General features: G+C 38.6%; 1 long non-coding RNA gene across 2 annotated transcripts in view; it reads left to right on the top strand.

Annotated features, from left to right (window-relative positions):
• Positions 1-26,928, top strand: part of LOC111095689 — a 35,838-nt gene that overhangs the window by 5,896 nt on the left and 3,014 nt on the right. The window contains exons 3-6 of one of the 2 annotated variants that reach the window (XR_005357514.1): positions 3,095-3,231; positions 13,033-13,126; positions 25,621-25,726; positions 26,319-26,425. This is a non-coding gene — a long non-coding RNA (uncharacterized LOC111095689). The remainder of the gene's footprint in view (positions 1-3,094; positions 3,232-13,032; positions 13,127-25,620; positions 25,727-26,318; positions 26,426-26,928) is intronic. The other variant, XR_005357515.1, reaches the window with a different exon arrangement.

Genomic DNA, 26,928 nt, shown 5'->3' with positions numbered 1-26,928 from the left:
TAGGTTTGGGAAGGGATCTACACAAGGTTGTCAGGCTGTGTCCTGAGGCTGGTGAATTACACATCATTATCACATTTTTAAAAAGATTTTATGTATTTATTTTGAGAAAGCATAAGAGAGAGACTGAGAGAGAGAGAGAGAGAGAGAGAGAACAATCAGGGGAGGGACCAAGACAGAAAAACAGGTTCTCCGCTGATCAGGGACCCCAATGCAGGGCTCCATCCCAGGATCCTGGGATCATGACCTGAGCCACCCAGGTGTTCTTAGTGATCACATTTTAAGTGTATTTTGATCAAGCAGGTCTTTTTCTTGCTCTGAATTATCCAGGAATACCAAGAAGCCATAGCTACCAAGAAAATGAGTAGTGGGTATAATTCTAATCTATGCTAATTGTTCACTCATGAATCCACCTTATTTGAGATATTTTCAGTGTGAGAAAATTAATAGACATTCATATAACTGTATTAAAGATGTACGGCTAAGTAAAACACCCAGTTCATTTGATTTGAGATAAAGTGTTATCAATTCATTGTGGTAATAGTCACAATGAGAAGAAACCTGATTGCCTATATGGAATATCTTACTCTCCACCCCCTTAAAATAACATTCCCATTCCTTTGTAAAAGTTTTCCCCGTGATTCTGACTCTAGTTTATGAGAGGCTGGGCTGGTGGGTGGCAATGGGGAGTAAGGTCGCCAGGCTGGCATTTCTCAGGTAACTGGAGTTGGAAGAACTACCTGGGAACATACAGGATACCCCTTTCCATTTAGGTCTATTGTCTGAATCCACTGAAAGATTTTCTTTATTCTTTCTTTCTTTCTTTTTACAATTCTGTATAATCTGAACTGATCTGGAGTGAAGTGCCAGTGAAGTGCCCTGGGATCAAGAAATATTTTTGTAGTGAAATATCCTGTGCCAGTTATCCATGGCAGAAAGAAATGTGCACTGGTAAAACTTTGACATGAACATACAAATGTCTGCACACACACACACACACACACACACAGACACACCTACATGCACACACACCCCTTCCAGGGAACATTCCTTACAAATGTACATTCACTTGTTGGCCCTTATTGATCACATGAACAATGTTTACTCAACACTATCAGTGACAGACAAGGTATTGATGGTGTCACCAAGGAACAGAGGTAAGTTCACATCACTTAATAATTCCTTCCAAAGAATCAGGCCACAGTAACCATGAAGCAGTTTATTAACACAGCAAATTTGAGAATACATTTTAAATTCCAATTGTAGTGATATTTTTCCTAGAGGACATTGATTTTGTTTCGCCATGCTGCTTCTGTAAATGGAAAGAAAACAAAATTATGATTCAAATTACTAACATTAATGAAAAATCATTTCATTTCTTTTTATTACTTGAGCTGGCACCTGGTGAGGAGCTCTGCAGAGAGAGGAAGGCAAATCCGCATTAGCCATCTGTCAAATGCTTAAAATTACCAAGTCATGGGGGGTAAAATTTAATATCACTCACCATGCAGGACCTACTTAGGCAAGATAAACAACAGATTTTTAAACATGGAGAAGGACTGTGAGTGTCTTATTGAAAGGGCTTTTGAAAGGGTTATAGTTACAGGTAGTTCAAAATTGTTGACAAGTGAGGTTGGCACATCTGAACATTTGAGACTTGTCAGAGTTAACAGATTCAGAGCATGACATACCAGGTTGAAGAGAGGTGAAATGTATTCCATGAATGCACTGTCTTTTTTCTCCATATCGGTTGGCTGGGCTTTTCACAGGATGAAAATAAGTATTCTGTGTGCTGTCACAGTCTGGTGCCCTCACATTGGATATGATCTGGGTATTACATTTCAAACTTTCCCACCGACTCCTTTTGTTTTCTATCACTATAGATATAAGACCTTAGAGATCTAACCTGAGTTTCTCAGTCCAAATTTGCCACTCCAGGGAAGACCTGTTGGATTTATCAATCAGAATTCTGACAAGAGGTCTAGGACCCATGGAGATCAGATTCTGAAGATAATGTCATGAAGGTACGATTTACAAAGGTATGTTCAGGGTTTAGGAAATCCATAGGGGGATGCTGAGGCATTCAGTGTCTAGTGACTGGGGAAACTAGGACTTCTCCATCCATTAAGAGGTAAAAGCTGGGACCATGGAGAAGTTCTCTCTAGGAAGTCCTTTAGTCCCACAGATGCAGCCACCTCCAGAACCAGATTCCAGAATAGGGAGAGAGCTGGGAACCAGACACCCTGACCTTGGTCTCCTGCCACCACTTAGTCTCCTTCTGGTGCATCCCATTGGCAGAACTTAATAGGAAGTAAGAGAGCAAGGTAGCATGGAGAATGAAGTCATAACTGTGTCCCCAAGAACACAATGCAGAGAATGCAAAGGGGTGAGGTACAAAATGAGGCTAACAAGTGCAGTGGATAAGACTGGGTAAAAGGAGACACCTGTGTGGCTCAGTTGGCTAAGCGTCTGACTCTTGATTTCTGCTCAGGTCATGATCTCAGGGTTTTAAGATTGAGCCCGGAGTTGGGCTCCAACCTCTGTTGGGAGTCTGCTTGAGATTCTCTCTCTCTTTCAAATAAATAAATGAATCTTAGGGGAAAAAAGAGCATCTTGAATAATTCAGCCCCCTTTTGAACATTGTTCTGAAGAGATAAGCTTACCTGGTTAGGACACAATACAAGTCAGTTGAAGCCATTCTCTTTGGCTTTACATGAAGGTATTATTTTCATTTTAAAGTTTATAGAGTCATAAACAGAAGGGTCCATTGAGAAAAATGAAATTACCATGACTGAAAGGAATATACAAACTAGTGAGAGCAGTTTGTATACCTTTCCATCCACCTATTTCTTTTCAATCACAAGCAAAAAAGTTTAATCTAGGAAATTGGGGCAAGTATCCAGTCATCGTGGGCCACAGAAATGCTTTTAAGGAAACTGAGTGGTTGGCAGGGATAGGGGAATGTGGAGTCCCTTGACTGTGCATGGACTCCCAGGGCTCATCCTTAGTGATTCAAGTACAAGGCTGATGGCAGAATAATTCAGACTCTTCCACATGGTGAACTAATGTTGCCTGAACAGCCTCTCGCTCTGGTCAGGATTGATTTAGCACCAGGACAAGATTAAGTCTGGATGCAAAAGTCACCAGTTATCACAGCTGGAAGTGGTGGAGGTGCACAACCATCAACACTCTTTATAGAAGCTTAAGCAGCTATGATGGTTCTTCTTATGCAAGGTAAGTGCTGCTGCTGGCTTTAGAGTAAATTAGTCCTGTGACATTCTCAACTCAATACATTCCAATTTCTTAGACATATTGAGTAAATTCTCTTACTCTAACCTCTGAAGATAAAATAAAACATAATTTTTAAAACACCTCAATGACAATGGCATATAATTGTTGATCTAGACATTATATTTCTAGGGTTTTAATTTATTTTTGAAGAGCTGAGATACCATTGTTTTAATTTTTAAATTATATTCCATATTAGAATGTTTTTAAGTCAGAAGGTGCACATTAAAAAAAAAATCCATGATAATATCATTTAATTAAAACATCCTGGTTCCTTATTTAACAAAGTATGACAGATGTAGCAAAAATTAATTCTGCCAACAATGAGATTCTACTGAATGGGAGCTTTGTCCTCCTGTGCTCTGAATTAGTTTGGAATGAAAAAAAAAAAAAAAGAAACACCTCATTTTGTAAAGAAAAACTATAAATTGACCTAATTGAAAAAAATGTATGGAATGTTTAACACTGTACATTTTTTAGTTTGTTAAAACTAGTTCCAGATATATTATAAAAATAAATAAAGTCTTATGGCTTTCAATAAGATCTTTCTCAAAATATACATCCAATAATCATATTTTGTCAATGTTTATTTGTTAAGAATCTTTTCATATGTTTATGATATTTTACATGTCATTCATATATTATATAGTTTACTAAATCTATACTTTATCTAGATTTATATCTACTTTAGCCCCCTTAAGATTCCTGTAGATATCTCCATATTATTACCAGTACCTATGAACTGTAAAAATTTTAACATTTTCAGAGGTGTATTTGCTACTTATCCTCTTTGAGAACAGGAAGTTAGAATAAATGACCTATTTCCCTGGTTCTAAGAAGGTTGTAAATTGCACAACAGAGCAAATGCTTTGGCTGTAGAATGAATGTGCCAATTAGAAAAAATCTATTTTTGCTTTCATTTGTAAAATGATGTAGCAACTGTGGAAAACAGCTGGGCAATCCTCAAAAAGTTACACACAGAGCTACCATGTTGACTTGGTGATAAACTGTGAGTTATATACCCCCAAAACATCGAAAGCAGGGACTTGAACAAATACCTGTACAGCCATGTTCACTGCAGCAATATTCACAACAGACACAAGATGAAAAAATCCCTAATCTCCAGCAACAGTTGAATAGATAAACAGAATGTGGTATACACACAATATATAACACTATTGGGTCAAGAAAAACAATGACATTTTGCTATGTGCTACAACATGGATGAACCTTGAAAACTTTGTGGTAAGTGAACCAAACACAGAAAGATAAATGTTACATGATTTCACTTACTTGAGGTTTGTAGAATAGGAAAGTTCATAGATGCAGAAAGCAGAATGAGGTTACTAAAAACTGTGAGGAAGAAAGAGTAGTGATCATTTAATGAGTACAGAGTTCCTGATGTTGAGGATGATGGAGTTTTGGAAATAGTGGTGATGGGAGCACAGCATTGAGAATGTAACTACTTAAAATAATTTGTTCTAACTCTCTGAAGAAAGTCCATGGTATTTTGATAGGGATTGCATTAAACGTGTAAATTGCCCTGGGTAACATTGACATTTTCACAATATTAATTCTGCCAATCCATGAGCATGGAATATTTTTCCATCTCTTTGTGTCTTCCTCAATTTCTTTCAGAAGTGTTCCATAGTTTTTAGGGTATAGATCCTTTACCTCTTTGGTGAGGTTTATTCCTAGGTATCTTATGCTTTTGGGTGCAATTGTAAATGGGATTGACTCCTTAATTTCTCTTTCTTCAGTCTCATTGTTAGTGTATAGAAATGCCACTGACTTCTGGGCATTGATTTTGTATCCTGCCACGGTACCGAATTGCTATATGAGTTCTAGCAATCTTGGGGTGGAGACTTTTGGGTTTTCTGCATAGAGTATCATGTCATCGGCGAAGAGGGAGAGTTTGACTTCTTCTTTGCCAATTTGAATGCCTTTAATGTCTTTTTGTTGTCTGATTGCTGAGGCTAGGACTTCCAGTACTATGTTGAACAGCAGTGGTGAGAGTGGACATCCCTGTCTTGTTCCTGATCTTAGGGGAAAGGCTCCCAGTGCTTCCCCATTGAGAATGATATTTGCTGTGGGCTTTTCATAGATGGCTTTTAAGATGTCGAGGAATGTTCCCTCTATCCCTACACTCTGAAGAGTTTTGATCAGGAATGGATGCTTTATTTTGTCAAATGCTTTCTCTGCATCCAATGAGAGGAGCATATGGTTCTTGGTTTTTCTCTTGTTGATATGATGAATCACATTGATTGTTTTACGGGTGTTGAACCAGCCTTGTGTCCCAGGGATAAATCCTACTTGGTCATGGTGAATAATTTTCTTAATGTACTGTTGGATCCTACTGGCCAGTATCTTGTTGAGAATTTTTGCATCCATGTTCATCAGGGATATTGGTCTGTAATTCTCCTTTTTGGTGGGGTCTTTGTCTGGTTTTGGAATTAAGGTGATGCTGGCCTCATAGAACGAATTTGGAAGTACTCCATCTCTTTCTATCTTTCCAAACAGCTTTAGGAGAATAGGTATGGTTTCTTCTTTAAACGTTTGATAAAATTCCCCTGGGAAGCCATCTGGCCCTGGACTCTTGTGTCTTGGGAGGTTTTTGATGACTGCTTCAATTTCCTCCCTGGTTATTGGCCTGTTCAGGTTTTCTATTTCTTCCTGTTCCAGTTTTGGTAGTTTGTGGCTTTCCAGGAATGCGTCCATTTCTCCTAGATTGCCTAACAAATTATTTTAAGATTTGTGTGGAATCAGAAAAGACCCCGAATAGCCAGGGGAATTTTAAAAAAGAAAACCATATCTGGGGGCATCACAATGCCAGATTTCAGGTTGTACTACAAAGCTGTGGTCATCAAGACAGTGTGGTACTGGCACAAAAACAGACACATAGATCAGTGGAACAGAATAGAGAACCCAGAAGTGGACCCTGAACTTTATGGTCAACTAATATTCGATAAAGGAGGAAAGACTATCCATTGGAAGAAAGACAGTCTCTTCAATAAATGGTGCTGGGAAAATTGGACATCCACATGCAGAAGAATGAAACTCGACCAGTCTCTTTCACCATACACAAAGATAAACTCAAAATGGATGAAAGATCTAAATGTGAGACAAGATTCCATCAAAATCCTAGAGAAGAACACAGGCAACACCCTTTTTGAACTCGGCCACAGTAACTTCTTGCAAGATACATCCACAAAGGCAAAAGAAACAAAAGCAAAAATGAACTATTGGGACTTCAAGATAAGAAGCTTTTGCACAGCAAAGGATACAGTCAACAAAACTAAAAGACAACCTACAGAATGGGAGAAGATATTTGCAAATGACATATCAGATAAAGGGCTAGTTTCCAAGATCTATAAAGAACTTATCAAACTCAACACCAAAGAAACAAACAATCCAATCATGAAATGGGCAAAAGACAAGAAGAGAAATCTCACAGAGGAAGACATAGACATGGCCAACATGCATATGAGAAAATGCTCTGCATCACTTGCCATCAGGGAAATACAAATCAAAACCACAATGAGATCCCACCTCACACCAGTGAGAATGGGGCAAATTAACAAGGCAGGAAACCACAAATGTTGGAGAGGATGTGGAGAAAAGAGAACCCTCTTACACTGTTGGTGGGAATGTGAACTGGTGCAGCCACTCTGGAAAACTGTGTGGAGGTTCCTCAAACAGTTAAAAATAGACCTGCCCTACGACCCAGCAATTGCACTGTTGGGGTTTTACCCCAAAGATACAGATGCAATGAAACACCGGGACACCTGCACCCCGATGTTTATAGCAGCAATGGCCACGATAGCCAAACTGTGGAAGGAGCCTCGGTGTCCATCGAAAGATGAGTGGATAAAGAAGATGTGGTTTATGTATACAATGGAATATTACTCAGCTATTAGAAATGACAAATACCCACCATTTGCTTCAACGTGGATGGAACTGGAGGGGATTATGCTGAGTGAAGTAAGTCAGTCGGAGAAGGACAAACATTATATGTTCTCATTCATTTGGGGAATATAAATAATAGTGAAAGGGAATATAAGGGAAGGGAGAAGAAATGTGTGGGAAATATCAGAAAGGGAGACAGAACGTAAAGACTGCTAACTCTGGGAAACGAACTAGGGGTGGTAGAAGGGGAGGAGGGTGGGGGGTGGGAGTGAATGGGTGACGGGCACTGGGGGTTATTCTGTATGTTAGTAAATTGTACACCAATAAAAAATAAATTAAAAAAAAAAGAGAATGTAACTACTGTAATGCTACTGAACTGTGCACTTTTAAATGGTTGCAATGATAAATATTATATGCATATTATATATAATATGTATATATATATAACCACAATAAAATAAATTTTAAACATTCCATTTAGCTTACTGTAACAAATATTTGTTCATGAAAACTATGCATGGCCCTGTCATTTCCCTTTAGACATTTACATTCTAATATGATAGATGACAGATAATTATAAGAAACTTAAAGAAGAATTGGTATTGGTTTGGGGAGAACAGGATAATGGAGAAAAGGACCTGGTGGATGACTAGATGGGGTTTGAAGGATATCTTAAATGCTGAAGGCAGACATGGCCATGCTAGCAGAAGGAACATGATGAAAAGGAACACTGAAGCAGGAAATAGTTCATCTTTAAAGAAGCATGGGGTACTCAGAAAGATGTGAGAAAGAAGGCTGTAAGTGGAGAGGCATTTTGAGAAACTGAAAAATTATGGAGCTCACTGCTGATAGTCTAGAGTTTTTTGACATTGGACCAATTTCACTTATTATCTTCCACTTAATTTTTGGGAGATCAGGCATGGTATGGCTACTATTAAGAACAAAATTGAAATAGAAATTTCCTAGCTTAGTGCCATGAATATCCAGAGGCTTCTATTATATTCTGTGATTTGCTCCTTTTGAGCTTGGGTTTCTTACAAATTAGTAACTGCAGTCAGCAGCAGAATGACCCCACCCTCAAAGATGCCCATGCCACAATCTGTAGAATATGAATATGGATATGTTAAATTACTGGACAAGAGGGAATTAATTTAACATACAGAGTTGAAAATCAGCTGACTTTAAAATAAGATTATACTGGATTTTCTTAGTGGGCCTAGTGTAATCACAAGGGTGCTCAAAGGTGGAAGAGGGAGATGGAAGAGTCAGAACATCATGAGAACATTAGAGAACATCAGAGAACATCATGAGAACAATCTGACCAGTCGTTGCTGGCCTCAAAGATGAAAAGGGGCCCTGGTCTAGGATTGTGGTCAGCTTCTAGAGTAAGGACATGGATTTTCCCCAGAAGTCTCCAGAAGGAATGCCACCCTTGAATGTAGCCCAATGATACTCATTTTGGACTTCTGATCTCCCAAACTATAAGAAAATAAGCATGGGTTGTTTTAAACCACTAAATTGTGAGCATTTGCTATGGTAGCAATAGGAAACTAATACAGTAACTCATACAGAATAAAAGGACAGAGACCTTCATTCTCTCTCTTCCTTTACTCCTTAAGGCTCTTTTCTTAGTAGAGATTTAGAAGTGGCCCAAAGATGAATTATACTAGAATTTTTCAACCTCCACATTATCAATGCTTTTGGCATTTTGGCTCATTCTTTGCTGTGGGGAGGCTGTCCTGTGCATTGTGTGCTGTTTAGCAGCATTCTTGGCTTCTACACACTAGATGCCAGTGGTTTCCTCCCCAAACTGTGACAACCAAAAAAGTCCCCAGATATTGTGAGAACAGCAAAGAGAGGAGTGTGTGTAAATCAGATCCTCTCCATCTTCATGTGCTACAAAGATCCTGGAGAGGCAGAACAAAGATGGATCTCTGTGACAAAAGAGGAGATTCTCTTCAATCATGACAGGATTTGGCGAATTCAAGGAATGGATTTTGTGCAAGGATGTGGCATGAAATACTCCAGATAAGACTATTTCAGTCAGGGACCACATTTACTTCAGGGAAGTGATGTCATCAAGATGGTGCCATTGGTATTCCCAACTTCAGCCTCTCTCTAGAAGACAAACTTCTCTCTCTGTAGACAAGACACTGTTGTAAAAATCCTAGAACCTGAAGTGCATAGTTCCTCCTCAGGCCAGCATAGACTCACACTAAGAGGGCCTCCCTAAGCCTATAGTTTTTCCAAAGGGAAAAAGAAAACTCAAAGTCAACCATAGAGCTTCCCCAGGATTGTGAGATGCTTTCTGGGAGGCTTACTCAAGTCTCACCTCCTGGGGATCATGGGGGGACACTTTGGAGCTGACCATTGGGCTTCTGATAGTGATGAAGAATATATCATTAGGAAAATACGACCTCTTCGATAAACGGTGTGGAAAAACTGGACAGCCACGTGCAAAAGAATGGAACGGACTTCTACATTACACCAGTTACAAAAATTAACCTGAATCAGATGAAAGGTTTACATGTAAAACCTGAAGCCATAATACCCCTAGAAGAAAACATAGGGGAAAAAAGTTCCTTCACATGAGTCTTGGCAATGATTTTCTGGCTCTGACACTAAAAGCATAACCAACAAAAGCAATAATCAGCAACTGGGATTACAGCAACTAAAATCTTCTTGCACAGCAAAAGAAATGATTGACAAAATGAAAGACAACTTACAGAATAGGAAAATATGTTCACAAATCAAATATCTGATAAGGAGTCAATATCCAATATATAAGTAATGGATTTCACTCATATGTGGAATTTAAGAAAGAAAACAAAGGAGCAAAGGGGGAAGAAAAAGAGAGAGAGACAAACCAAGAAACAGACTCTTAATTACAGAGAACAAACAGATGGTTCCCAGAGGGGTGAGAGGAAGAAGGGGGAAATAGTTTATAGGGATTAAGGAGTGCACCTGTTGTGCTAAGCACTGGACATTATATGCAAGTGCTGAATCACTGAACTGTATACCAGAAACTAATATTACACTGTATGTTAACTAACTAGAATTTAGATACAAACTTTTGAAAAACACCGAGTATAAGAAATTCATACAACTCAGTAGCAAAAAAAAAAAAAAAGTATCATTAATCATAAGGGAAATCCACATCAAACCCACAATGGGGTATCACTGCACACTTGTTAGAATGGTTATTGTCAAAAAGAGAAGAGATAACAAATGCCAGTGAGGATGTGGAGAAAAGGGAACAGTTGTGTATTGGTAGTGAGAATGTGAGTTGATGCAGCCACTATAGAAAGCAGTATGGAGGGTCCTCAAAATCGTTAAAGCAGAACTGTGATACAATCCAGCCATCTCACTTCTGGAGTGTCTGAAGGAATTGAAATCACTTTCTCGAAGAGATACCCGTGTTCCCATTTTATTACATTATTTACAGTAGCCAAGATAGAGAAATGACACAAGTGTCTGTCAACAGATGAACAGATTATATGTATCTGTATCTGTATATGCACACACACACACACACACACACACACACATACACACAATGGAATATTGGTTTGCCATAAAAAAGGAAGGAAATCCTGCCATTTATACGGCATGGATAGACTTTGAGGGAATTATGCTAAGTGAAATAACTCAGAAAAAGACAAATATTGAATGATCTCATTTTATGTAGAATCTAAAAAAGAAACCCAAACTCATAGAAACAGTAGATTGTTAGTTGGTTTCCAGGGTCAGGAGGTGAGGGAAATGGATGAAGGTGGTTAAGGAGTACGAATTCTCACTTGTAAGATGAATACATCTGAGACTTAATGCACAGGGTGGTGACTATAATTAACAATACTGTATTAAATACTGGAAAGTTGCTAAGAGAGTAATCGTAAAAGTTCCCACCACACACACTAAAAAATCCAGCTGTGTGAGGTGATGACCATGGTAACTCACTTTCCTATGGGAATCACTTTGCAATATATACATATGTCCAATCATCAGGTTGTACTCCCTAAAATTACACGATCTTATGTATCAGTTATACCTCAGTAAAGCTGGGGAAAAAAAGAACATTTTGTTAAGAGGGTAGATCTATCTCATGATAAGTATAAGAACTTATACTTATAGATATAGATAGATCAGAACCACAGGAAGAAGCTTTGGGAAGTGATGAATATTTTTACCAACCCGATAGTGGTGAGGATGTCCTCCACATATGCCTATGTCTGAACTCATCAAATGGTGTACCTTAAATATGTTTTTTTAAAAGATTTTATTTATTTATTCATGAGAGAGACACAGAGACAGAGAGAGGCAGAGACACAGGGAGAGGGAGAAGCAGGCTCCACGCAGAGAGCCTGATGTGGGACTCGATCCAGGGTCTCCAGGATCATGCCCTGGGCTGCAGGCGGCGCTAAACCGCTGCGCCACCAGGGCTGCCCTAAATATGGTTTTTATATATCAATTATACCTAGCAAAGCTGTAAAGTCTTATTTATTCTCATCTGCTCCCTTGTGCTGTATCCGTACTGCTTTGGCTTTCTGACTGTAGCTAGGTTGTGACAGTGTTGGAGGCCAGAGCTCTCTCATCATATAAATGCATGTCATACCCGTAATCATATCCCAGAATGGAAAACTCATGCATCCACAGCTTTTCTGCTTTAGGTATAGTTCACAGCCTCCACCATATGGTCGATCTGTTAGCAGTAGAACCAAGCCAGTGACAACGTTTGCCAGTGTGGTAGATTGTGTGGGAGTGTGTGCACTTGTGAGTGTGCAGGTTCCTGTGTGCCCAGCCCAAGGCAACCTTCTCATTACAGTTCAGGGCCATGGAGAAAAGTTTTAAGATTTTCTGTTGTTTATGTTGTTCCTTCCACAAGTGTAGAAAGTGGAGGACGCATGGTTAAGGGCTGATTCAATTGTGTGTGTGTGTGTGTGTGTGTGTGTGTGTGTGTGTGTGTTGTAGATACAGTCAAGCAGAGATTACGGCACATTCTATCAACTGAGTGGTTGAACCCATCCATGTGTGATAGGAAAATCGTCTCCAGCTGACCCAGCCTTGGAATGACATAATTTGGATGTTAGCATACTAAGATTCCGATGGGCAGGGAGTGGCAGGGTGGCAGGCTTATTACTCTATGTGGTCAGCCTCCATGTCTTTTCCCTATACCCTGGTCATGCTCAGGTGACAATCTGTGGAAATGCATCCAATCATCCAATTCAGTTTGCTTTTCCTGTTGGGGTTTCTGGATCTTGTTCTCTAAATTGAATTTCAAGATATGCTGGTGCCTTGCTTTCTAACACCAAGATTTAGAAACCTTGTAACTATAGAAGCAGATCCCACAATGGTGACTATTTGATACTTTTTATTGGTTCAAGTAATTTGTTAAAACTGGAATTTCAGAGATTATCAACTGTGGTGAAGTGGAGAAAGTGTAGGAGGTGGACCTGGCCATGCCGAGGGACCCTGTTCATTGTGTAAGCTTTGGTACAGAGCTTCAGTCTTGAACCCCTGCATTGAATGTCTGAGGCTACAAGAAGTGGCCAAATGAGTAAGAGTCTCCAGCTTCAGATTTATAGTAAGGTCTATAGCAAGGGAGTCCCTCTTCTTAACAAGTGGCTCATAGGACCTGTGAGGTTTTTTTTTTTTTTTTTTTTTTTTTTTTTTTTTTTTTTTTTTTTTTTTTTTTTTTTTTTTTAACCAAACTCCGACTATAGGAACCTGGACAGCCTCTTGAGTACCCAGTCACTGAACCCCTATGAGAATCCATTTTCCCTTAAGTAATTTAATTCTTTTGGAGATGAAATTGTTGAATGAAGCCCATTTGCCTCTCCTCAGATTCAACAGTTTATATCTCTCCTAAAGGCCTTCCCCTTCAAAAGGAATTCCAGGATTTGAAGGGCGCACTCACGAGCTGCAGGGGAGCCAAAAGGTACGTCTTCTCTTTTCATTGCCGTGTTGCTGAATTTAATCCATGAAATTTAACTGTTGTTTCTGTTTCATTCGCTATGCTCCCAAATGTGCCAAAGGGTCAACCTCAGTCCTGAGACAACCAGAGATTAAATACAACTCTGTGAATCGTCGAAGCGGTTTAATTTTGAAGGAGACCCTAACTGCGTTTGAAGCTCAGCGTAGAATTTCCATCTCTGCAGACTGATGGCCAGTCAGCAGAGCAAACCCTGAGGGGACGCTGATGTTTCGTGTAATTCCTCTGGTCTTGAAATGTCTAAGCATTTTGCAAATAAGCAATGTGATGCTAGGCTTAAGATTTCTGTCTCCGAGTGAAGGGGACTGGGATTGGCCCTCAGCAAAACCACTGGGCAGAAAATGGTATCTTGAACTCTCTTTCCCCTTACTTTAAGCACTGAATTTTCATTGCTACCTTCCCTCCTCTCAAGGCTCTGGTCCTTTGCCCACTGGGAGGGAAGAGATCTGACACACATTTGACAGCACTGTATTTTTCCTGTGAAAGCAATAAAAATGTCTTCTAGAGTATAGCATTTTATAGAAGCAGAAAGCTTTCACTTGTGCTGTCTCATTTGTTTCTCTCAACAATCCCCTGGGCATACGTTGGGTGTTTCAAGTAACACATGCGTGTGAAACAGCAGAAGCTGCTCTGGCATAGGACTCCCAACCTAGGGGCATTTTCTTTCTCTTCTGTCACTTCTCAGCTTTTGGCTTGGGACAATCCAGTGGTCCTCTTTGGTCCTCAATTTTCAGGTTTGACCTGGGATGTCTGGCAGCAGAGTGGGTGTGGTGATGTATCAGATCATCTGTGAGTCCCAGCCTAGCTATCATGTCTGATTATAAATGGGCAAAGGGGGACCAGAATCCAGCTCTTCAGATTCCACTACGTGTGGCAGGCTGAATAATGGCCTCTCACAGATATCCACATCCCAATCCCCAGAACCTAGATTTGTCACGTACAAAGTAACACGTGCCTATAAAGGGGTTTTGCAGATGTGGTTAAATGATGGATCTTGAGAAGACGAGATTACCCTGGAATATAACCATTAGGATCCTTATAAGGGAGAGACAGGAGGGCAGAATCAGAGGGAGAAGATATAGGTATGGAAACAGGGATTAGAAATAAGAGAAAATGCTGGTGTTCAAGGTGGAGTGAGAGGCCACAGACTGGGAATGCTGGTGTCCTCTGGAAGCTAGAAACTACAATGAGACAGATGCTCCCCTAAAGCCTCCCTCAGGAACACAGCCTAGCAAAACCTTGATTGTAACTGAGTAAAATTGATTTTGGATTTCTGACTTTCATGAATGTGAATGAATAGATCTGTGTTGTTTTAAGCCACCAAATTCGTTCCAATTTGTTAGAGAAGCAATAGGAATCTGATACACTACCCCAGCCTTCAAAGCAACTCAGATGTTTCGGGATAGTGCCATTACTTACATTGCTTCATGCTTTTATATATCTGCACCTCTCTATGCTCTATATTAGCTGCCACAAGAATTAACATCTTTAAATAGCTTCGTTTATTCATTTTCTACTTTCCCTTCAGCGATTCCATGAGGAGGCTAAGAAGGACCCTAGTGGTCTGTTAATGAGACTTACTTAATTCATTCAATTCATAAAACACAGAGGATATAGATGGATAAAGATAATCATATGTGGAAGACAGAACAGGAAAGACCATACTGAAACTTTGGCTCTTTCAAGGCAGCACATCTGCCAAGAGATAACATCAGAACCAGGGGAAACTAATTGGACAGTGGGATTGTTTTTCCTTGTGAATCGTCTACACAGGTGGCAATTCAGGTCATACTGCCAAGTTTCACTTTGGTGAACTTTGCTCACCCCAGATTATTGAAATTGTCACATTACTGAAAGATGTTTAACAGAAGACATACAGTTGATCTCGTGGCACCTTTATTCTATGGTTAATTCCCAAGAAACAAAATCATTCTGGAGCAAATCATGTTACATTAAAATTGACATAACAGAGTTAATTGCTCCAAAGCAGTGAGAGGGTGACAGAATAAAGAGACTGATGTGTGTTTTGACTAAAAAGTAAGCCCACGTAGATTAAATATACTTCTTTATTTTAAAAAAGGAACTTTATAAGCAGTTTCTCTCCTTGAAATTTTAGAGGAACTTGCTAGGAGAATGAGATGGGAAGATAAGAATGGTATCAGCATTTTTTGTGTGTGTACTTTCTGGTGATTTTTTTCAAAGTTAAAGTTTCGTTTATTTTGTGGAAATGCCAGTAGAAGCACAATTTCTCCTGTATGCTCCCGCTTCCCACTTCCCCCAATCCCTTCTCTGTCCTCAGAGGAGTGGCGTGATGCAGAAATCAGTGCTGTGTGTTTTACCTAGACGCCCTCAGCAGAGAGGGAGTGGGTATTAGAGCTTTCAGAGACCCATGGTTCTTGAGTCACGTGTGTCGGGTTGAATCTTACACCCCAAACAACTTTCTACTAGTTCAGCTTTGGGCAAGTCCCTTCACCTTTTCTACTATTTGAAAGAGGACATTAAAATCAATGTCGTCTTCACAGGTTTATAATGAGTACTGCATTGATGATACAGGTAACTTGCTTAGGGCAACTGATGGGCACATGGTCAGCATCCAATAAGCTGGTGGTGTTATTCCCCAGGAAAGTTTCCATCAGGAAAGGGCTTTTGAGTACTTCTTCATAATAGAATTGCAAGTGCTGTGGAACTCAAAGAAGGTTCCTACATTGTTCCTGTCAACCAACTAGCTTGTTGGTCTATTAGGTTATCTTGGGAAACTAGATATATGGCAAGTTCAATAGCAATAAAGAACAGAGTGATACTGGGATGCTCAAAATGGGGAACAGACAAAATGCCTAGTTTCTTTTTTTTATTTTTAATTTTTTTATTCATAAGAGACACAGAGAGAGAGATGCAGAGATATAAGCAGAGGGAGAAGCAGGCTCCCCGCAGGGAGCCCAATGTGGAACTTGATCCCAGGACCCTGGGATCACGACCTGAGTCAAGGGCAGACGCTCAACCACTGAGCCACCCAGGTGCCCCAGGATGCCTAATTTCAAGAGAAAAAGTCTTCAATAGACATTTCAAACTTGCAGTGATATTTCCTCTCCTTTTGATGCCCTTGTAGCCACATAGTGTTATTTATAGTGACAAAGGCCACGGTCCCATGCTGCACCTTTTCTTGATCTGTTGTTTTGTCCACCTGACAGTATTGGCTTTAATCTTAAAATATTTTATAATATTCTTTTTTCATTGGTGTAATTAGGTGAAGCCTGGATTATTTACCTTAATTCTAAGAGAACTTGAGGTTATTTGTTCATTTGTTTTAGATGTTTCACAAATTAGGATGTCTCACATGCAACACTAGACAGTTTAAATTTGTGAACCCTAATCTCAAATAGGATTTTGCCATTACTCAGTGGATCTACTAAACTCCTCCAGCATGTTCACCTTCTCATTCACCAAAATGACAAATTTATGCTTGCTCTCCTCCTCAAACAGTACCAACTTCCCGCCTTTCCCTCCTTTGATTAACTCGCTTCATTTTTCAATGATGCAAATTTAGAAGCTATCCCTATCTGCCCTTTATGAAACCTGCCGATCCCTATGTGTCCCGAGACACACTCTCTGTCTTTCATCCTTCAAATATTTACTAAAGGAGGTTGAGATCTATATGAAAGAGCTTCAGCATCTTACTTACATCACATAAAATCCAGTCCAGTGGAGCTCTTGTGTGGCTTTCTGGGCAGCTTTCCTTCAAGCAATGCTTTAGAGATTCAGATCGCTTTTCTGTTGTGAGGTCAACTTCAACATACATCCTCTGTGGTCATCACAGAGAAAAAGAGTGATGGTAGACAAAGCTTAATGGTTCTAGCTCAGAAGTAACACTTCATTTATTTCTGTGTTCCTTTTGTTGCAACCAATCACATGGCCCTCTCTAGTTGCGAGACACACGAAAAGTATAATTGTGTGATCAGAAAGAGGAAACAGTTTAGTGCATGGTTGGCTATACTGCAGATGAAGTAGTCTCATTCTTATAAAATACAAATCCTTTCACTTGCGCTCTATGTCATATTCTTGCTCAACTTACCAGAAGCTTTACTTCTGAAACTATTACTTTTCCCTCCTGAGCAATTTGTCTTTTTCCATTAGTTCATTGCCATTAGAATATAAATATGCTCTAATATCTCCTATAATAAAAACCAAAAACATCAACATAGTACAATCCCTTGGTTCTTCCTTCCTCTCCAACTACCACCCAAGTTTCTAATAGCATGCAGATTTCTCCAAAGAGAATCCATCCAGTGTGCCTTCTGTTTCCACAGGATGCTAACATATGGAGCCCCTGATAGGACTTCTATGGAAAGGAGAACTTGGATGTGGAAGCTCACATTGGAAATGAAGGTCTTCTATTCATACTTGTCACAATGGTGATAGAGAATGAAAACAGTTGGAAAAATTTCAGAAATACAAATTCTGAAACCAGAAATTCAATATAGTTATGTTAGCTTGTGACAAAGAATAACTATTTCATGCTGTGCAAAGCCAAACCCAGGGTTCTCACCTCTTCTCTTACATCAGCAAGTTGTAGCTGCTCTACTGGATTATTACCATCAATGCTCTTTATCTTCAAAACAAAACAAAACAAAACAAAACAAAACAAAACACCAAAAGTAATGACACAGAACTTTTCCTTGACCATGCATTTCTATTTAACTACCATTCCATTCTTGAATGCCGATTAAAACTTGTTGAAGGAAGGAGTTTTTATGCTCTTTGCTTCCTCATTGCTACTTTCCCTTTTCTGTCCTATTCACCACAACTTCCATCCCTAATCCTCCACAGACATTGCCAAAGATCTTAAATGTCAAAAAATTCATTGATGACTTCTCTTTTATTTTATAAGCAATTATTCCCAAACTCCTGGCGTACCTGAGAGCTTTGTCATGATTGGGGCTTCCCTTCCTGGAGGGTCTTCTCCAAATACAAGGCTTTAAGTGCTTTTTATATACAGATATCTCCTCAACCTGTAGCTCCAGCCAAGACCACTTCTTAGAACTCAAACTCACATATCAATTGCTAATACTTGATGTATTTACTTACTATCTAATACACATCTCTAACTTACCATGGCCAAAGAAGAATTCTTGATGTATCCACTTCCTTGAGGGGTCTTCTTCATGCCAATAATTAGTACAACTGCCCACTAAAATGGCCAATCAAGATGAATTGACCTCAATTGACCTCATTTCCTAACACCTACATTCAATCTATCAGCAAGTCATACTAAATTCTGTTGCATGTAGCTTAAAAACATATTCTAAATCCACTGCTTCACTCTATATCCATGACTATCATCCAGAGAAGAGCAAGGTAGTTGATATGCTAGGTTATCACACAAGTACCCTAACTGGTCTTCCTCCTTCCACTTTTGCAGCAGTGGTCATTAATCAGTTATCATGTATAAATACAAGTCAGACCATATTACTCCCCAGTTTCTCTTATCATATATAGAATGGTACTTGATTTCCTTAATCTGCTAAGAGATGCCCACATGTGATGGAGCCTTTTTTTCTCTCTAGTCTCAATTCTGCCTCCTTTGTCTGACACCCACCACACTCCAGAAACATTGGCTTCATTTTTGTTCCTTACATATGACAACCTTGTTCCATCTGCATGCCCTTAGCAATAGCCACTCCCTCTACTGAGTTTTAAAAATATTTTATTTATTTATTCATGAGAGACACAGAGAGAAGGCTGAGGCATAGGCAGAGGGAGAACCAGACTCCTCGCAGGAAGCCTGATGTGGGACCTGATCCTGGAACTCCGGGATCACACCCTGGGCCAAAGGCAGATGCTCAACCGCTGAACCACCCACATGTCCCGATTTTTTTCTTAACCTGACTGGATCCCTTTTGTTATTTAGAGTCCAGGCCATATGTCAGCTAGGCAAAGAGTAATTCAGCAATTATTAATTACTGACTAATATTAATTACCAATATTAATTAATTTCTAATAATGATACTAATGGCACTACTTAGCAATAACTAATTACTAAATTTTAATGCAGTGTAACCACCCAACCGTTCACTAACATAGCATCTTAATTTGAGGCAAGCCCTTATTACAATTAGCTTACTTGCTTATTATATATTTCCACCCACTAAAAAGCAAGTTGTCTGTTAGTAAATGTCTGTTTTGTTATCTACTGATTTCTCCAAAGCTTAGGACACTTCCTGGAATGTTGCAGGTATTCAGTAGATTTTTGTTGAAAGACTAAAATGAAATTGTATTAAATACAGTATTGATATTTTATCCTCCAAGAAGTCATTACGTTGGAGGTGTTTTGGTGGAGTTTTGGGAAACAGTGTGATATAGATTGGCTGTTTTAGAAAGTAGTTGGCATTAGTAATTAATATTAGTATTGTATTGTGGGTTGAATTGTGCCCTATGCCCAAATTCATTTATTGAAGTCCTACCTAGTACTTCTGAATGTGACCTTATTTGGAAATAGGGACATCACAGCTATAGTTAGTTAAGATGAGGTCAAATGGATAGGGTGGATCCCTGACTCAATACAACTGGTGTCTTTATAAAGAGAAATTTAGATAACAGACATCACATACCAAGAAAGGCATGTGCAGATGAAGGAGAGGTCAGTTGATGCAGCCAAAACCAAAGAACACTGAAGATTGCCAGCAAACCAGCCAAAGAAGCACAGAACAGATTCTTCCCTAGAAAATTCAGAAACAAATATTCCAGCCAACACCTTGATCTCAGGCCTGTGAGACAATACATTTCTGTTGTTATGTCACCCATTGTGTGGTATTTTTTTAGGGCAGCCCTAACAAACTAATATAGATGGTCACTTAGGGTTGTTTCAACTGAGGCAACAAGGTCAGGAACTTATACCCCACATTGACCATCGGATCAATGACTATTGGATGCAGTTTTTCAGTTGAAAGGGGTAATAAAACCTTGAGTCAGGCACTTTTCTGTGGCAGAGGGTAAGTGGTAGAGAGATTGTGAGTACCTGGCAAGCAGTACTCCCAGCAGCTGAGAAAATACACCTCTCAGTCCTGATAGGGATTCTGGCTCACACACACAGATCTGCATGGTGCTGGGCCACGTGAATCTATTTGCTCTATATAATAAGTTGGTAGGTCTTGCAGATGGCTGGCTGGTTTCTTTGGGGGGAACTTACCAAAGGGAAAAATAGGCTGTAGCCTTCATGACTACAGCTGCTCTTGAGAACACTGCTCTTCACCTTCTACTACCCACTTGAGATTCTCCTGCCTGTCAACACTGCTGGCCCAGGGCCTATGGAGAAAGTTCCCAGGGCATCCCTCAGGTACCATACTAACTCTTTTCCATTCCTACAGCAGCCCTATCCCTGTCTCCTTCTGCTGTTCAGTGTCAGTACTCAGCCAGTTGGGTTCCACCTTCCATTGCCTGAGGAACCTGAAGTGATCACAGAAAAGCCACACCATAAAGTCCAATGGGATTCTTACTGTATTCCCTGGTAAAATCATTCCTTCTGTAGGAACCACTGGAACTTGGGTGATCATGGAAATGTGCTTTAAGTCTACACTGTCCATATGTTACCAAGCACTTAAATGTGGCTAGGGTACCCAAACAACTGAACTTTTAATTGATTTTATTTTAATCATTTACATAGATGGGTAGTGTGCTGTTCTGGCCATGCAATGGCCTGTCACTGTTCTCACTGTGTCCAGGGCTTGATCAGCTTTTCCTGCTCTCCAGCTACAGGAGATGAGATTCTCTACATATGGTGCCAAAAAGGTTTGCAGGTCTCACTTCACCACGTTTTGCAGATCAATTACCCTCAGGCTTTCATGGTCTTTTCCCAACAACTTGACCTTCAGTAGCGCTGATCTGGTTCTCCTGTCCTCACAATGACTTTCAAATGTCCGAGATAAGGTATCTGCTGATGTTGCCCCCTCCACCGGTCTTCCACCTCAGTTCCTACTGTGAGAGTGGCAACCCCGCACAGCTACAGCATGCACAGAGCTTCCGTGCCTCTGCTCATTGCAGACCTCAGGGCCAGCAGGCTTGCGGGAGGTGCTCAGCCAACCTGCCTTGGAACTGGGCTCCTGGGACCGCTTTTGCACTGACTTTCTGTTAGGTTGATTTCTCTAGAAAACAGATCCCAAAGGAAGTTTTGCATGCTGAAGGCTCACTGGGGAGCATTATCAGGAACAACACCTGTAAGGAAATGAGGCAAAAGGAGCCAGTGAACTGTGATCTAGCTCTATGTAAGGCCTCAGGGGATCCCATGGAGGTAGGATGACCATTCAGAGTTGTAAACTGAGGTACTGGAGTCCTTGGAGCCCCATATTGACCACATTAAATGAAAGACAGCTCCTTTTGTCTGAGCACACTTCTGAGACAGCCATTAGCTGTCTGTCTGCAGTCCATACTGCCAGCTGGGGAATCCTGACTCATCCTGGAAAGAATGATTTGGATGGCTCATCTCAATGCACCCTACATGTTTATTATAACCAAGCTACTTTAAAATGGAGGAGATATGGTATATAAAGAAAGATTCTGGAACTGTAGCAATCTACCCCAGCCCATGATGCCAGTGTTCATGAAGAGCTGATGGGGCCTCTCAGTTGTGAACTGTGTCACCTGTATCAGGAAGTAATGGTTCAGAAGACCCCCTCCAGACCAGCCTTCCTGCATTCGCATCTGGGTTTGGCACCTTGCATAGAGGTGACCTGGTGCAAGTTGTGCCTCTTAATAATTCTTGGGGTTGTTGTGGGCATTAAACAAGTTAATATGCAAAAAGGGCTGAAGAAAGTGCCCTTTGTATAGTCAATACAAATTAGTGTATAAACTAGTGCTTTCACTATTGATATTTTCCTCAATAGACTGATTTTTTTTTAGTCCCATGAATTCTGTGTAGGTTTGCGGTTGTTGTTGTTTTAGTTTTCTCACATATCCAGTGTAAGAAATAGCACACTATTTGCTTTATTTTTATTTAAATTCATTTATTGTACCGTGAAATATTGTAAACCTACAGACCTATCTAACTATCAGGTCATGTTTTTTTTCTTATCTTTGCTTTTAGAAGAAAATACCACAAACTCAAATGAGACCTTTGGGATACTCTTCTCTGTTTCCATTTCACTTCCCCTTCTCATGTCCAGAGAAAACTAATTTCACGAAATCAATGTCACTATTTCCTTGTAGAATATATACCATATTTAACAATTTATATAAAGGGTATCAAATGCTATGCACTCATTTGTGATTTACTTTTGGAAATTCAGCATTATGTTTTGAGATAGTTGTTTGAATAATGTAATATTTCAATGCATTTCTCTGTTCCATATTTGATGAACAATTTAGTTATTTACAATATTTCAATGAACAGTCTTATCAATATCTCCTTGACTATATACACACCTATATATTGAATATATAGATTCCTCTAGTCTAGAGTATGAGATGAGAAATGGAATCACTTCTTCAATGCAAGATAAGCTTACAAGATTTGGCAGATTTATTGAACCTGATGGGCAGGCTCACAATCAAGTCAGCAGGGTGAGAAATAATGTTTCCAATCTTAATATTAATCTACAATTAATATTATCAGACTTCAATATTTTTTCTATTCCAACAGGTTAAATGCATCAATTATTTTGATTTATTCTTCTCTGATTTTTAGTGATGTTGAATGCTTTCCATTTGAATATTAGGCACATGTTAAATTGCCTATTCATATGCTTTGTGCATTTCCCCATTTTTGTCTTTATTAATTTAAGCAGTTATTTTTTATGTATGGAATACCAAACTTCTGTCATTTACATGGATAGCGAATATATTTTCCTATTCTGCAGTTGTTTATTCACTTTACTAATTGTGCCCTTTTTTACACCATTGTAAAATAGTCACATTTATCACTGTATTATTATTATTATTATTATTATTATTATTATTATTATCATGGGGTTTGTACTTTTGGTGTCCTGCTGAACAAATTATTTCTTTCTTCAGAGTCATAAAAATACCCACATATCATCTCTCTTGAGCATTTAAAGTGAAGGTTGTAAATTTTGTTAGTTCGTGGCTTAATTGCTTCATTTACTTTTATGTACACTTAAATAAAAAGGATTAGATCTATAACCTACCTGAAATTGTTTTTGTTGTCTAGAGAATGTAGTAGGGCTCAGATTTCCCTGTGGATAGTTATCCAAACATCATCTATTTCATTGCTTTCTTTTTCCACACAACTGCAATCCTCTCCCTACCATAGATTTCATTTCTATGGAAGCATGGATCTGGACTCTGTGCTATTCCAATATGTATTTTTTTCTAAACTTGTAGCAAAATCACATATCAAGTACTGTAGTTTTCAGATGTCTTGAATTCTTAATAGGCATGTCCCACAACCTCATTGTCTCTTTCATGAAAATTATATTTACTTTTCTTGGGCATTTAGTTGGAGGGGGTATGGAGCAGAAAGGTTCTTCTCATTTCTTTAAACTAGGAAACATCAGGATGCACTCATATGTTGTCAATTTCATGTATAACTAGGGAACCCTGGGTGGCGCAGTGGTTTAGTGCCTGCCTTTGGCCCAGGGCGTGATCCTGGAGACCCAGGATCGAATCCCATGTCGGGCTCCCAGGGAATGGAGCCTGCGTCTCCCTCTGCCTATGTCTCTGCCTCTCTCTCTCTCTGTGTGACTATCATAAATAAAAAAAAAAAAAAAAAAAAAAAAAAAAAAAAAATTAAAAAAAAAAAAAAAATTTCATGTATAACTATTAAACCTTCCATTTAGGGTACATGTTGTGGTGCAAAAATTTGACTAGAAATAGAATGTTTGCAGAGAGCATAACAGCCTCTGAAGATTTCTCCTGCACTTACCCACTGATTTACCACATTTCCCTCTTTAAAACGATCTTCTCTTATCCCATTGCCCCTCAAATACAGTGCATTTATAAAAGATTTCAAGAGAGTGGATGATTTTCTTTTAGTGCAGCATAGGATAGGAAGAAATCTTATTTGTATAGAAATGGAATTTTTAAATATTATGTCTAAATTAATCAAGAATATGTAAATAATAATGAAAATCTATAATACAGACATCTATGAAAACTAAATATGTGTTTATCAAATAAATTCATATAATATAATAAATAGCCTGACATTAATACAGTCTTCAAATCTTGCTTAAAAAAAGTTTTATTTGTTTTTTAAAGTATAGTTGACATACAATGTTAATGTTAGTTTCAGGTGTGCAACAGAGTGATTCATAATCTCTACATATCTGTCATAATACACTATTACAGCACCATCAGCTGTATTCCCTATGTTGTGTTTTTTTATTCCTGTGACTTATTCATTCCATAATTGGAAGACTGTATCTCCCAGTACGCTTCACCCATTTTGCCCATTCCCCTTACCTGCTTCTCTCTAGCAATCGTCAGTTTTTTCTCTGTATTTGTAGGTCTGATTCTGCTTTTTGTTTGCTTACTCATCTGTTTTGTTTTTTGGATTACATATAAGTTAAATCACATCTGTCTTTCTCTATCTGACTTATTTCACTTAGCATAACATTCTCTAGATCCAACTGTGTCGTTAACAAATGGCAAGATCGCATTCTTCTTTATGGCTGCATATACATACCACATTTTCTTTATCCGTTCATCCATCGATGAACACTTGGGTTGCTTTCGTATTGGCTATTGTAATATGCTGCAACAACCACTGGAATTAGTGTTTTCATATTCTTTGGGTAAATACCCAGTAGTGGAATTGCTGGATCTTATGGGAGTTCTATTTCTTAAAAAGTTTTTGAGAAACCTCCATACTGTTTTCCACAGTGTCTATACCAATTACATTCCCATGCACAGTACATGAGGATTCCTTTTTCTCGACTCCTTGCCAGCACTTGTTGTTTCTTTGTCTTTTTTATTATGGCTGTTCTGAACAGGTGTGCGATGGTATCTCATTGTGGTTTTGACTTGCATTTTCCTGATAATTAGTGATGTTGAGCAACTTTTCATGTGTTTATTGGCCATGTGTATGTCTTTGGAAAAATGTCTATTCAGGTCCTCTACCCACTTTAATTGGATTATTTGGGGTTTTTTTGGTGCTGAGTTGTTGAAGTTATTTATATATTTTGGATATTAATACTTTATAGATACATCACTTAAAAATATCTTCTTCATTTAGTAAATTGCTTTTTTATTATACTGATTAAAATGTACCTTATGAGTAATCAAACAAAGTAGGGTAATTGATGGATGCAGTATAGTTCACTTAAAGTTCAACTATATTAAGGATTCAAAGCACTGTTAATTATTGGTTGTTTTATAAAAAGGTGACATAGCATCAGGAAAAACCAGTGTCTGTCTCAGTCCAAAATGTCACTTCAGCATATCTAAATAAGTTTTCAAAATCATTCACATTTATTATTTTTATTTAATAGGCTCCCAACTATGTGATTTTAGGAAAAGATCCTAATATTATTTCCTATTTTACAAATGGAAAAATGGAGATGCCAAAATACTTATGATTTGGAAAAGACTACAAAGGTATGGCTTAGTAGAAGTCAGTATTTAATTTTTTCCTTTTTCTCTTTCTTCTTTTAGAACTTATGTTTTTGTCATTTTGCCTCTGGTATTAATCATATTTTCCTTACATATAAAAAAATGAATGAATATCTACTGCTTGACTGAACAATAAAATTATACCTTTTAATAGCTAAGAAAATAAGGTACTTTCACAGTAATTCTTCAATATTTCTACCAGAATAAATGTTCCATTTATCCATTTTCATTTAAAAAATCAAATAAACTAAAACAAATAAATGGCTAATTTCTCTCGAACTGACTTTGATGTGTTCATATACCCCTGAACTTTTTGCTTATTTCTTCTATTTCTCCATTTGGTCAACATGTTGCCCTTTTGCACTTATAATAAGTGAGGAAGGAAATGTAGTAACTATTTGATTCTTGTTGCCAAGGCTAATAAAAGTCACTCTAGTAGAATGTTGATGCATTTATCTAAAATGGGCTTTTTTTTTTTTGGATTATCAGTGAGTTTCATTTATCATAGTATCTCTATCCTCCATTACCACAAATAACAGAGTTGACATTCATTTAATTATCTCTTTCAAATATGCAGGTCATTCCAGAGCTAAACTCCTGTAAGAGAAATGGATATTGCTATTCAATTAATAGCTAAATTGGCAGAGAGCATAGTATACAAGATAAACTAGGAAGCAATTGACAGTAAGTACTATTTTTTTTTCCCTGACACCAGAAACACAGCATGAAGAAAGCCAATTAAGTCGAACATCTCATCAACCTATTAACAAGTATACAATTACACTTCAGGGTTTATTTCCAACAGCTGATTTAAAGCACAGTGTTAGGGAAGTGATATATATATCCATATTTTGACTTGATGCTGGTATCTAAGTAGCCTGTTACTACTTAGCCTGGGGATTTAAAACAAATTAAGTCAGTCTATAAAAATATATCTGATACATTAGGTAAGACGTACACCTACGGCCCTTTAGATATAACATGGTCTTCAGATCATTCCAGAGTTAAAACCAATTTGGAGGGGCACCTGAGTAGCTCTGTTAGTTAGGCCACTGAATCTTGATTTCCACTCAGGTCATGATTTCAGGGTTCTGGGATCAAGCCCTGCATTGGGTTCTGTGCTCAGCGAGGAGTCTGCTTAAGATTCTCTCTCTCTCTCTCTCTCTCTCTCTCTCTCTCTAATAAAT

Source organism: Canis lupus, chromosome 4 (genome assembly GCF_011100685.1).
Source record: "Canis lupus familiaris isolate Mischka breed German Shepherd chromosome 4, alternate assembly UU_Cfam_GSD_1.0, whole genome shotgun sequence".
NCBI lineage: Eukaryota > Metazoa > Chordata > Mammalia > Carnivora > Canidae > Canis > Canis lupus.
Note: the sequence above shows the minus strand (reverse complement) of the source record. Positions and strands in the feature narration are given on the sequence as shown.